This window comes from Mauremys mutica, chromosome 4 (genome assembly GCF_020497125.1).
Source record: "Mauremys mutica isolate MM-2020 ecotype Southern chromosome 4, ASM2049712v1, whole genome shotgun sequence".
In the NCBI taxonomy this organism is placed as follows: Eukaryota; Metazoa; Chordata; order Testudines; family Geoemydidae; genus Mauremys; species Mauremys mutica.
The window spans coordinates 40,731,282-40,744,505 of NC_059075.1; the positions used below are offsets into that span (position 1 = coordinate 40,731,282).

Sequence of the window (13,224 nt, forward strand, 5' to 3'; positions counted from 1 at the left end):
ATGAGACAGACCTGTACAGATGCTAATAGAATTTCTTGAGTTTTCTCTCCTCAAGAACATAACATAAAAATGGCCATACTGGGTCAGATCAATGGTCCATCTAGCACAGTATCCTGTCTTTGTTTGAGTGATCTATCCTGTCATCCAGTCCCACCTTCTGGTAGTCAAACGTTTAGGACACTTAGAGCATGGGGTTGCATCCCTGATCATCTTGGTTACTAGACACTGATGGACCCTATCCTCCATGAACTTATCTAATTTTTTTTAACCCAGTTATAGTTTTGCCCTTCACAACGTCCCCTGGCAATGAGTTCCACAGATTGACTGTGCTTTGTGTGAAGAAGTACTTCCTTTTGTTTGTTTTAAACCTGCTACCTGTTAATTTAATTGAGACACCCCTGGTTTGTGTGTTATATAAGGGGGTAAACAACACTTCCTTACTCACTATCTCCACACCATTCATAATTCTATAGACCTCTGTCATATCACCCCTCAGTTATCTCTTTTCCAAGCTGAACAATGCCAGTCTTTTTAATCTCTCTTCATATGGAAGCTGTTCTATACCTCTAATAATTTTTGTTGTCCTTCTCTGTATTTTTTTCCTATTCTAATATGTCTTTGAGATGGGGTGACTAGAACTGCACACAGTATTCAAGGTACGGGCATATTACATTAAATTTTGTCTTAGCTATCCCTTTCCTAGTAGTTCCTAACATCCTGCAAGCTTTTTTAATTACCGCTGCACATTGAGCAGATGTTTTCAGAGAACTATCCACAATGACTCCAAGATCTTTTTTGAGTGGTAACACTAATTTAGACCCCATAATTTTGTATGTATTGTTGGGATTGTTTTCCAATGTGCATTAATTTGCATTCATCAACCTTGAATTTCATCTGCCATTTTGTTGCCTAGTCACCCAGTTTGTAACTCTTTGCAGTCTGCTTTAGACTTAACTGTCTTGAGTAATTTTATATCATCTGCAAACTTTTCCATCTCACTGTTTACTCCCTTTTCCAGATCATTTATGAATGTTGAACAGCACTGGTCCCAGTTCTTCTCCCATCCCTTCCCTGCAGCCTTATTTGCCACTTTCTACCTCCTTTAAAAACAAACTGAAGGCTTCTTTATCCCTGTTTCTTGTCTGTCAGTCTGTACTAGCTGCTCTCAGCATCTCTCCAGAACTGTTTCTGATCATTGTTAAGAATCTTACCACAGTTGATGCTGCCATACTTCTAGCCAGCAGTCATCTTGTTGTTGTCCTTATCATGAAGTTTGAACAAAACTGCTCCAAATACCTAGCTCTTAAATAGCACTTGCACTGTAAATTGCTTTGAGATGTGATGAAAAGATTGTCTGCTGCTAAGGGTCCTGTGCCACAAGCTTGGTCCCTGTAACACACAACACATTCTCAGCTGAATACTTAAAAGCCAAATCAAGCCATGCATCAGTTTTGTTTCTCTTTGTTGGAGTCCTAATGTAACACTGCACATCCACTTAAAATGTTCAGTGAAAAGTTGCCTTAGTCCTTGGGGGGGGTAAACTGCTGTATCCAACAGGTTTTTTTCAGCCCACTTGGAATCTCTCGTAGTCTTGATGATGTGTATGTAGACCAGGGCCGGCTCCAGGGGTTTGGCCGCCCCAAGCAGTCCCCCACCCCACCCCCCAAAAAGCCACGATCGCGATCTGCGGCAATTCAGCAGGTGGTCCTTCGCTCCGAGCGGGAGTGAGGGACTTGCTGCCGAATACCTGAAAGTGCCGCCCCGCTCCGGAGTTGCCACCCCAAGCACCTGCTTGATAAGCTGGTGCCTGGAGCCGGCCCTGATGTAGACGGAACTGACGTGTACACAATCTTTAAATGAAATCTGTAAATATGAGAGTGAGAACTTGCTGCATATCAAGGTCTGATTACCATATAGCATGGAACAGTTGTTTTGGTGAGGTCAGGGTAAGGAACTACCCACATCCTGTGAAGTATTGGTTTGAAACATTGACTAGTGGTTTTATCATTGTCCATATGGTTTCTCTCCATACTGCATAATTTTTGGTCCAACTGGCAGTCTGTGCTCAAAGATCCCATATGGAACTGGAGGAGGGTATTAGTTATGAATTAGGTCAGTTTGTTATACAGTATGAACAGTATTTTAGTAACCTGGGCCATACCCTCTTAGAACTGCAGGATTGTTGATAACTGGACAGAAGGTACCCAGAATATTCTAGTGACTGGGTACTGAATGTGATCAATAATGATCCATACTGATAGGGATTTTTAAAAAGTGTTTAAACCTCTGTGGGGACTGGGAATGGCTTGATGCCTTTCCTTTTCCAAATCTTCTACTTCAGTTGTTACTGACATCTGGCTGTTCAGTGATGTGAAATTGTTTGATGGGTTTTTTCTTGTGGGCACTTATCCCCATCATACAAAGTATTAACCACAGTGGGTCCTCTTTCTCTCTCCGCAGAGGACAGCATGTAGAGGAAGCTTACACTGCTACTGTACCCATTCTTTGTGGGTAGTCTGCAGGACTGCCATTCTAGCACTTTTCATCACTTAGGTTAAAATCAATATCAAATGTATTTTAAACATCCTCCCCCCACCCCTTTTTTTCCCCCTCTAGGATGCTGTTGTAGAAACTGCAGACAACCTGCAGCTCCCTTAAAGTTTATAGGTGCTGACTTTATGCCAGTTTGTCTGAAGGTGATAGTCCCTCTCTAGTATCGGAGAACATTTCTTAAATATTTTAATGCATCTTACAGTACATACATGCCTTAATTTGCCTTTCATCAGCTTTTGTATATGTATCAACAGCCATGTTTGTCAGCAGTGCCTACTGGTGAAACCAAGATACCAATAAGTTACTCACAATACTGTCTGATTTAAGAATTAATAAAAGCTTTTATCTCCTCAGTCATCTGTTTGTAATATAAGCAAGCACCATGGCTTTGCTTTGATGTTTCGCAATTTGAAATCCAAGTAAGTAGTTTGCTTTGACATTGGCCTCCAGTATAGGAAAATTAGGCCTGCACAAGGCAGATGGTAAATATAGTTCACACTCATTGCTCCTATGTCACAAAAGCTACTGAACTGTCTCCATGCAAGTCCATTATAAACATCTCTTTTATAACATGTTTTGCTGAAGCCCACAAATTCTTTGGCTTATAAAGAAATGTGATGTTTGTATGTGTTCCTGATGTTCCTGCTCCCTGTGACTTTAGCAAGAGTCAGCCACAAAGGCACACCAGCCTGTTTATATGTATACAACAAAGGCTTAAGGAGAGCCAGTTTCCTACTATTTCCTCCTTGCTTATCAAAGCTACATTTTACGAGAGAACACTGCATTTAAGATTTTATTTTTCTAAAGATGTCCTTCTAGCTTTCAAAAAAAGAACAGGAGTACTTGTGGCACCTTAGAGACTAACAAATTTATTTGAGCATAAGCTTTCAGTCTCTGAAGTATCTTTTTAATGCAAAACAGATTAAAGCTTCAGTATGGATTTGGCAGGATTTTAGATAGCTTTCCCCTTTCTCTTGCTCACACCCTCACCAACATGCAACATTTAGGCTTTGAGACCTGGGTTTAACTCTTTTTTCATTTGTCTATTACTGATAGATATTCAGGAGGCACCCAGGACTAATTAAAAGAATAGTCTGGCCAATGCTTCCTCCTTCTGCACCTCCTCTTAGCACAGCATAAGATTTGCTGTCAACCCAGTTGTTTACAGCTTCCTGTGTAATGAGCTGATAAATGTGCCATCTCTGTGGCTAGGCACTTGGGATAATATGCAATTCACTGATAAGTAAATACTGCCAGTGCCCTCCTACGAATCCTACCTGCAAATGCAGTGTAAAGTAATAGGCAGTGAGAGGAACATGGGCAGCACATAACTTAATTTCTCTGTTCCAGAATTAAATCTCTAAAAGTGGATTTAAGTTTAATGCCCCAGTCAAGCCAGTGGCTTTTTACATTCAACTTTGCAATACAAATTACTGCAAAAATAGACAAATGCGTTCAGTACGGTACTATTCTAGCCATAAGACAAGAATATCCAGTGCCAGCAAACAGGAAGTAACTAAGCAGTTAATCACTTTTAAAAAAATATTAACTGTTCATATAAATTGTACTTCAGAAGTGGTATAAAACTCTCTGGGCCCATCTATTGCAGGAAACTATTAGTTGCTGATAATGGCTGTCCACAGCAGGTCCCTCAACCAATAGTGGAAAAAAGTTTAACTGCTAGTGTAGACCTTCATCACGCTTCCTTTAATGGTGCAGAAAACTGTTTAGGTCCCGTCTTCACTAGCAATAGAGTGGGACAAAAATTGTCTTTTCTTCAGAACTTTTTTTTTTCCCCAACAAAAATTCGATCATTGAAATCTCGGCTGAAAACCCCAAAGCATTCAATTTGGTAATGCTACTCTGATGTCTCCTGAGTTGTAGTTCAGATGCCGCATTCTCCCATAGGCCAGGCTCCCTGGTTGGATGTTTCCCATGATGCACCATGCTCTTCCTTCTTGGAGAGGAGAGATGGTGTTGCATTATAGGAGTCCTTGGTTGTGGTGCAGCTGAAGAATTTCATTTAAATGAAAACACAAATTTCTGTCAATTGTTCTGATGGGGGAATTTTTGACTAGCCTTAACTAACATCAGACAAGACATTGTTTTCAATTCCAGTTGAGGGAGATTGATGGCTGTATGTGGGTGACAGTCGTTTCTTATGTGTTAGACCAGGACTCAGTCTTCTAATAAAATCAAGATGTTGTTAAAATCTACCAGGTTGTCTGTGTATGCTTGGCCATGGACATTCTCCCAAAGAGCAATTTGTGAACACAGAAGTTATGGGCATGGTTTTGTCCATTGTAAGATCTTTGAGGCAGGGACTGTGACTTTGTATAATGTCTAGTAGAGTGGGTCTCTGACCAGGTAGAGAACTGTGGTACAAGTGGTGTGGACTGGGTCGTCAAAAGGAATTTTTTATACAGACTGGATTGCCTAGTGCAGTGGTCCTCAACCTTTGTGTGACCAGTAGCACATTCATGTTTCCAGAAGAGTGTGGTGGGCACCAACAATTACTCACAGACAGGACTGGCTCCAGGCACCAGTGGAGCAAGCATGTGCCTGGGGCAGCACATGCTACGGGGCAGCATTCTGTCCGTTCTGCAGAGTCGGAGCGTTTTTTGTTTTTTGGGGGTTTTTTTGGTGCCAGTTCTGGGCAGTGCAGAGAGAAACCGGAGAGAAGCCAGGAGGACCGAGAACACTGGCGCCCACAGCCTGCAGCCCCGGAGTACTCTGTCCCCAGCAGGTGTGGAGCCCCGGCTTCTCTCCTCTGCTGGGCACTAGGTGGGCCCCGCGCCTGCCGGGGACAGAACACCGGCGCCTGCAGCCCTGGAGTTCTCTGTCCTCAGCAGGTGCGGGGCCGCGGCTTCTCCCCTCTGCTGGGCACTAAGCGAGTGCACATAAATGCCATGGTGCCCGCGGGCACCGTGTTGGGGACCACTGGCCTAGTGTACTCATGTCCCCAGCATGCTCTTCCATATTAATGCTGGTGTCTGACCTCTTGGAACAGATTGCAAGGTTTTGGTACTACTTGTGGATGCATGGACTTCTTTTCTACAGTGTGCATCAATCTATTATAATTAGATTAACTCTGTACTCCCCGTTCTCCCTTGTTTAATTCTTGGGTTATCTATGCAGAATTAGATCTACCGCTTGGCAGTCTGTATCTTGAAAGCAGTTGATCAATGAGAGTAAAGAAGGATGTGACCAATTTATTTTAGATTATGTACTTTTTGGCCCACGTTGGAAGCCTGTTTTCGTCTGAGCAAGAATTCTGATGTAGATTTTTAAAAGGAATAACAACTATCAACTTTCCTAAATCCATCTGTTTGTAATTCTCTCTTGGAAGCTTGAAAATGTTCTGTGACAGACTCATTCATTCTGAAAGTATTTTTATTACAGAAGCTAAAATAGTTACGTTTTGTCAGATTCTTTGCTTAAAAAAGTGTGAGTACTTTGCAAACATTAAACCTTCAAGGTTAGTGTTTAGTCAGAACTGTGCATCTTGACAGATACATTCCCCAGGATTTGATGGAAGAATCAGTCCAGCAGAGCTTCTGTACTGCAGAAGGAAACCTGTTGAGGAGGCAGGCCTAGCGGGAGTTGGCTGTTAATAACTTGGAAGAGCTAGCCCAGCAGACTTCACAGTCTGCCCCAAGTAGACTTCAGAGCCTACGTGTAGTCTGCAAATGGCCTCCCCTTACTATTGAAAGGTTTGTGGGATGTCTCCCAAGAAACTAAAAGTATTGTTGTATCCCCAGTGTAGGAATGGGAAACTGAGGCATAGAGGTAGTGACTTGCCAAGCAGTCAATACCACTTTGTGCATTAGCATTAAGAGAATCCAGGAACATGCTAGTTAACTACTGTCTTTTCTTACACTTTCTGTAGTAAAGTGTAGCTTAAAATGCTGCAGAAGAACTGAAGCAGCACATGCAGTATATCTTAGGTCAGTCTACAAAAAATGGCTTAATTTTTTTTCTATAGGACTTAAGCACATGGTAGGCACCCTCGATCAAACTGTGCACTTTCAGTTAAATTAGCCTTTGGGCTAGAATAGGCTGTCCGTGTCTCTCTAACTGTGGACTTGTGAGGAAATATGGCCCTTTGGTAGAGCAAGGAGGTTATCTGAGAAAATGTTAAAAAGCTGCTAGTCTCGAAGTGCCAAGAATCTACCATGTAGTTTGAGAGCAAGTGTGGGGGTGGGGAGGATTATGTTTATGAACAGAGCATCAACTGTTGAACTCAACATAAAAGGGGAAGCAACAATGCACAATCTCTAGCGATAAATACATGGCATGTCTCGAATGCCAGATTCTTTTAGCAATCATCATGATGTTATGACAGCTGAGATGTTCCCATATTAAATTACAAATAATCCAATCTGCTGTACGGGAGGGTCACACGTGGCCCGGCATTGGTAGCTGTAATTTAAACAAAAAGGAGATTTGAAGGGATGTTTTTGCTAATTTTATTGATCGGTTTTATTGGTTTATACATGAAATACTTTCTAGCATCAGGATGCATGTTTTTAAAGGAGCCATTTTGTGCACCCCTCTGTTTGAAGTTTCCATGTATAAAACACAGCAAAATGAATAGTTAGTGACTTCATTTAGTTAACTCGGTTTAACTTGATCCATTTAATGAGACCCAAATCACTAGTATTGTAAAAGGGTACAAATTGTATTTTTATTGCTTTTTGAGCTGGTATTAACGGTCACTGGCTGTACAAAGTTGAGGATTATTTGGGAAATTAAAAATTCAGAATGAAAGCGCACAAGGATGAGCCATGTTAAAATCTATAGTGAAGTTATCCAGACATTGTCATTAGCACAGTCATATGCTATAAGTTGAAATGAATTTCTGGTTTAAATGGATCATCTATTGCTTGCTTCAAATACAGCAGGAATAGCTTTCTCAAAACAGGATGGCACTGTATATGCAACAGGTTTTGATTCTGACCTGAAGTGTTGTATGCCCATAACAGATTGGCTCAGTTATGTCATTTTGCAGACTGTAGAATTGGTAGTTCTTACCTGGAATTGCCTGGTCATGGTTCTGCCAGGGATCACTTTCTTTGCACGAGGGCAAGAGATATCATGGATGTGTTTGTCAGTCCTGAATAGACTCTTATGACTTTTCTGGCTTCATACAATACAGTATTTAGTTTAGCTTGTCACCCAGACATGCTCATGACAGATCTTCCACTGGTCTCTAATCTGGATACTGTAATCCGTTTAATGGTAGGGCAGGAAGGAAATAGCTACTTATTTGTCACTAGATGCATTTTCCTTTCGCACATGCATGCAGTTGTACTGCACTAGAGGGCAATGTAATTGAGAGAGCCTCTGCTTTATCTCTTGCCCTCCTTCGTTAGGGTACAGTCTTCTCATAGGCTTGCTGTGTGGGTGGCTAGGGAGGTATTGCGAGCAGGCAAATTGGAGCCAGCAAGCAGAAACATGATTTTATTCACAAATCTCAACAAATGACTGAGGTTTTTAATTTCTCTGTTACACTACAAGCAGATCACATACTTTTCAGGCAACTTTTATTCTTATACCATCTTAATTTAAATTTACAGCTTTAAATAGCACTTGAGTATCATGTCTGTCAAATACTCCATGTGTAGAAACTATACCTCTTTCTTTTGGGTAGAGAGTCACTCCACAGTGAGTTGCACTAAGCCATCCCTAACAAGCACTTGCAGTTGATTGAGTGCATTACTCCACCTATAGTTAAGACTGCGTGAGTGTTTCTATTCTAACCCCATTTTCCGTGATGTATAACTTTCAGAAACGTTCACCTTGAAATCCAGGCTTGATCTTTGCCCAAGGGTGAGCTATGTTAGAAAGCTTGAGCAAAAGTGACCGGGGGGAGGTGTGAGATTTACCACTTGATAAAATTTTGGAACCTTTTTTTGTACACAGTCTTCATTCTGAAATGAATGGGAGCTGAGTGTTAAAATTTGTCCTGGAAATAGCCTTCCCTAGGAAACACCTTTGAATGTTCAAGTGATGATTGCTTTTGATTTGACCAAGCTATGAATCTCTGAAAACTATATAGTATGTGCAGTACAATTGGCCCTGTTTTTAGCACCATTCAGAGTGAAGGTACCAGTTGGTTGCACTATGCATGCTTACAAAATGTCCTTAACTATACTGCAAGCTCTGCTTCCTTAAATTATTCCATCCTAGCCAAGATCCATTCCCAAATGTGTCAGAGGATGTCAGGCTAATGCCCATTTCACTAAGAGGAATCAGCCACGAGGCATTCAGTTCTGTTCACACCTCTTCCGCTTGCTGGCCTTAATTCCCTGCATTTCACAACCCTTACTTAGAGAAGCCTTACATCCACTCCCACTAAGAACAAATATAATTACTCCCATTTTCCAGATGCAGTAACTGAGACCCAGGCGAAATCAATTGCCATAGTGTCGTGTAGAGCTCCTCTGAACTGATGTAGATGGCATGGTTAAATTCCAGTAGCTTTCTTGAGCTTTTGCTACACTAGAACCACCTTCAGTGTGAAATTTATATTAAAAAAGGTTAGTGTAGAGACTGCTTTAACGAATAAATTCTCCTAGTATTATTATTGTAGTTAATTGTATTCATTATTATTGATCATAAAGATAAATGACATAGCTTATATAAGTTACCAAGTCCCTGCACGTTTCACAGGACACTGAATAAAATTGTGCAATTATAGAACTTTACAACTTGTCTGATTTTTGTATTATCTCATCTTGCGTTTGACAGTATTACACAGATGTAAGTGTTAGGGTGGGTATAGCAATAAAAAGAAAAGACTTGCAGAAATAGACCAAAAAAGGGAAGGAGGGGGCAGGAAGAGGAAGGGGGGAGAAGTGGAGAGATTAGGTGGAAATCTGGCATTATTTGCGCAATCTCAGCATTCTTTATCCAAATGTATCAAGAAATGGGGTCCAAATTTCTTTAAATTCATATATTTGCTCTCTGCATTGATGAACTTTTTTTTTCTTTCACTGCAAACTCAAGACAGTTCCAGTTACCACAGCATACTCCTCCATTTTTGTAAAATCATGTGCCGGATAATCGTTGTGGCCCTCAAGAACCAAAGTCTCTGTACTAGAGTTAAACTCGGCATAGTAGGTACATTACCTAGGATATAATTTTCAGCTGAGATTTAGTTGCTGAAGACAAACACTGTTTCAGTCTTTTGTCCACCTCTTTCCATAGCTGCCTGGCTGTTGAACAGTCCCATAGCATATGCATCAGGGTTCCTTTTTTATTACAGTGCCAACAAACATCAGATGACATGGCCCCCATCTTGTACAACCTCTGTGGTGTCCAATTTGAATAGAATCTTTTGGTGCATCAGGCATAGCCTGAGATCTAGAGAAGCATGCTTAGTGTTTTATATTATACTCTGCCACTGGTTTTTTGTTTTCACAAAGACATCCAAATCAATGGAGATCCTCTTCATAAATAAAGCATACACATATTGGACATGGGTCTGGGGGGTTTAAGAAGCATTTCCAAGGTTCCCAGTAGCTCTTGGGCCTCTGGCAGTTCCAGGGCATCTGGACCATAGTAATCCTAGTACCTTATCAAATATTTTAGTTGTAAGGACTCCCAGCTCTCTGAGGTTAGAAAAGAGACACAGCACTCATCCTTGACTAACTGGGAAATCCATATGATGCTCTTGCTCAGCCAGTTCTTCAAAATTATAGGGTTTTTTCCCCCCCAGTTTGCAAGTTTGGGTTATCCCATATAGGTGCTGTTGCATGAAGACAAGGATAAAATTGGTATTACTTAGCTAAGATATCCCAGACCTTTGAACAGAAACCTCTGTAGGCACCATATTTTTCTCCATTGGACAAACAGGAACTGCGCAGACGCTGCGGGAATTGGATTCATTAATACCAGTTTAGTTCCAGCATACTAACACCCTTAAAGCCGCGTTGGTGGAAACTCATCTCATATCCCTGATGCTATAAAAGCATAATAGTAACTTTCAGAGGGGTAGCCGTGTTAGTCTGGATCTGTAAAAGCAGCAAAGAGTCCTGTGGCACCTTATAGAGTAACAGACGTATTGGAGCATGAGCTTTCTTGGGTGAATACCCACTTCGTTGGATGCATCCGAAAGCTCATGCTCTAATATGTCTGTTAGTCTATAAGGTGCCACAGGACTCTTCGCTGCTTTTAATAGTAACTTTGTAGGTCTGGGAGCCCAGAGCCCCGTTTGGCTATAAGGAGCTGGAGTTTTTTAAGAGATCATCATGGGTGTTGACCAGGGCCCCACAGAAAGGCTCTGTTAGATTTTTCTAAAATCAGATGGAAGGATATATGCAGGTGGACTGCTGAGAATATAAAGGGACTCTAGGCAGAATATTCATTTTTATTGTATTAACCTTCCCCACAGGCTCAGGGAGAGAGGATGCCACCTATTTGTATCATTTAGTTATTTGGAAGAATACAGGATCTACATTTATCTTCACTAGTTTAATATTTCGTGATACTTTTATACCTAGATACTACTTAGTTGTATCAGTTTGTCAGTAGAAACTTCATTGAGAAAAATCCCTGCTACATGATAACCGGGAGATTTCCAACAGTTCAGATTTTTCCCAATTATATTTTGTAGCCAGATATTGCTCTGAATTTTTGAATTAATGATAGGAGGACTGGAATAGTGGTTTGTGATTGGTTATGTACAAAAGCGCATTGTCTGCATAAACATCAGTTTATGCTCCATGGACCCAAGTTGTTTGTCTCTGGTATCTACACACGTCCATATGTCTGCCAGTGGTTCAAGAGCCAAACAAAAAGTAATGGACAATGGGCGCCCTTGCCTAGTAGTCCCAGATGAGTCTAAAAGTATCCAAGGTAACATTGCTGGTTGTGATGTGAGAGTTTGGGTGAGAATATAACAGTTGGATCCACGAATTTAAATACAGGTCCAAATCCAGATTTTTGTAGGATATAAAACATGTACCTTCAGCCCACTCTGTCAAAAGCGTTTTCTGCTTTTAAAGTTAATATGGCTTGTGGTTCAGGATTTCATATTTCACGGCTAGAATATCAGTAAGTTGCCCTGTCGGCTTTTGATAAACTAGTCTTGATTTGCATGCATGATAGACCCCACAACCTTCTCCAATCTCCTGACCAGAACACGTGCCAATATTTTGACATCACTATTAACAAGTGAAATTGGCCTATAATTAGAACATAGTGGAGTGTCTTTGTGGTTTAAGAATAATTGATGTTAAGGCTTCCCTCACATACCGGGAAGGGTGCCCTTATAAACATTTTAACCATCTTGTCAGACAGATGGTCAAGGAAATGTCTGTAGAGTTCAGCAGGGAAGCCATCTGGCCCATGGTCTTTCCCCACTTTCATATTCTTAATTGCCTCCGTTATCTCCATTAGGGGCGTGTCAGGATTTCTAGATTCCCAGCACTTTTATTCCTGAAATCACACATCCATTGTCTGTTCCCTTTACAAGAGACCTTCGCTAGCTCTTAACAAATGGCCTCCTTCACTCTGGAGAGCACTGGGGGACCAATATCTACCCAGTAGGAGCCTGACACATAGGAAGCTGCATTAGGCAGCTCCAGCAGTTTATTGAAAACATTGTTCCTAGTTCAAAGGGGAAGGTAGTTATTCTGTCTTGGAATGATAGCTGCCCCCTTATTGACAGTGCACCATCTGGTTGTGATAAATCATCTAGCCCGGGCAAGGTGGCAGCTTTCTGATAGCAATGGATGACTAATAGATGCCTTTATGTCCTGATTGTATATTCTCTTCGATATCTACATGGTTACCTATCCTCGTGTTCACAGGGTAATAGCTGCTTGTCTCCTTTTATAGCTGTGCAGAGTAGCTCTAAATTAAATCTTCATATAAAGAGGAGTGATGCATGGGATTCATGAGTAACCAGCTTGCATTGCAGGTTTATTTCCTGTGATCTACTTAAAGGATAGTTGAGGAAGACACTACATAGTTCTCAATTAATCTTGTGTATTTCAGGTATAAGGGCTGGTATTTTGTTTGGGTTTATTGTATTTTGTTCTTACCAATTTAGGGCCCACTCCTGCAGCAATTCAACCCAAACTGCCTGAAAACGTTTCACCCCCTGTTAGTACAAGACACTCCACAGGTTCCACACACACACAAAGGGAAACCATAGACTCCCTCACTTCCCCTAGTCCTTACCAGTTCTGTTTTTGGAACTGGAGACCCCACTGTCTGTTACTTTTGCACAGTGTGGTATGAATAACATACAATTTAGTTTATAAATCTCAAGTATAAAGAGAAATGACTTCGAACTTGGCTTGGCTCTGCTTGTTATTTCTGTGGGTAGGCAGTTTGGATGTACATCTGGGGATTGGCCACAGGTTAAAATAATTCTGACACTGTGTTGAGTTGTTACTAAAATTCAGCAGATCATTTTATGTATAATGAGAAAAGTTGCCCAGGCAAGTTTGACTCACTCTTTCTTTGGCTGCCAGGGCACACAGTGGAAGTGAATGTATATTGTTTTGGGGTTTGGCAGCTGTTTCTTAACTTTTCATGTGGGCAAAACAACTCAGCAGCTTGGGCCAGACACATCACATCTTGTGTGCAAGATGTTTCAATGAGCAAACTACCCTAAAAAATAACTAACTTAAACCTTGAAATTCTACTCTCACTTGA

At 41.2% G+C, this 13,224-nt stretch overlaps 1 protein-coding gene across 1 annotated transcript in view; it reads left to right on the plus strand.

The window, feature by feature from the left end:
• SPTLC2 (serine palmitoyltransferase long chain base subunit 2) overlaps positions 1 to 13,224 on the plus strand; it is a 111,788-nt gene that overhangs the window by 64,288 nt on the left and 34,276 nt on the right. The window lies entirely within an intron of this gene.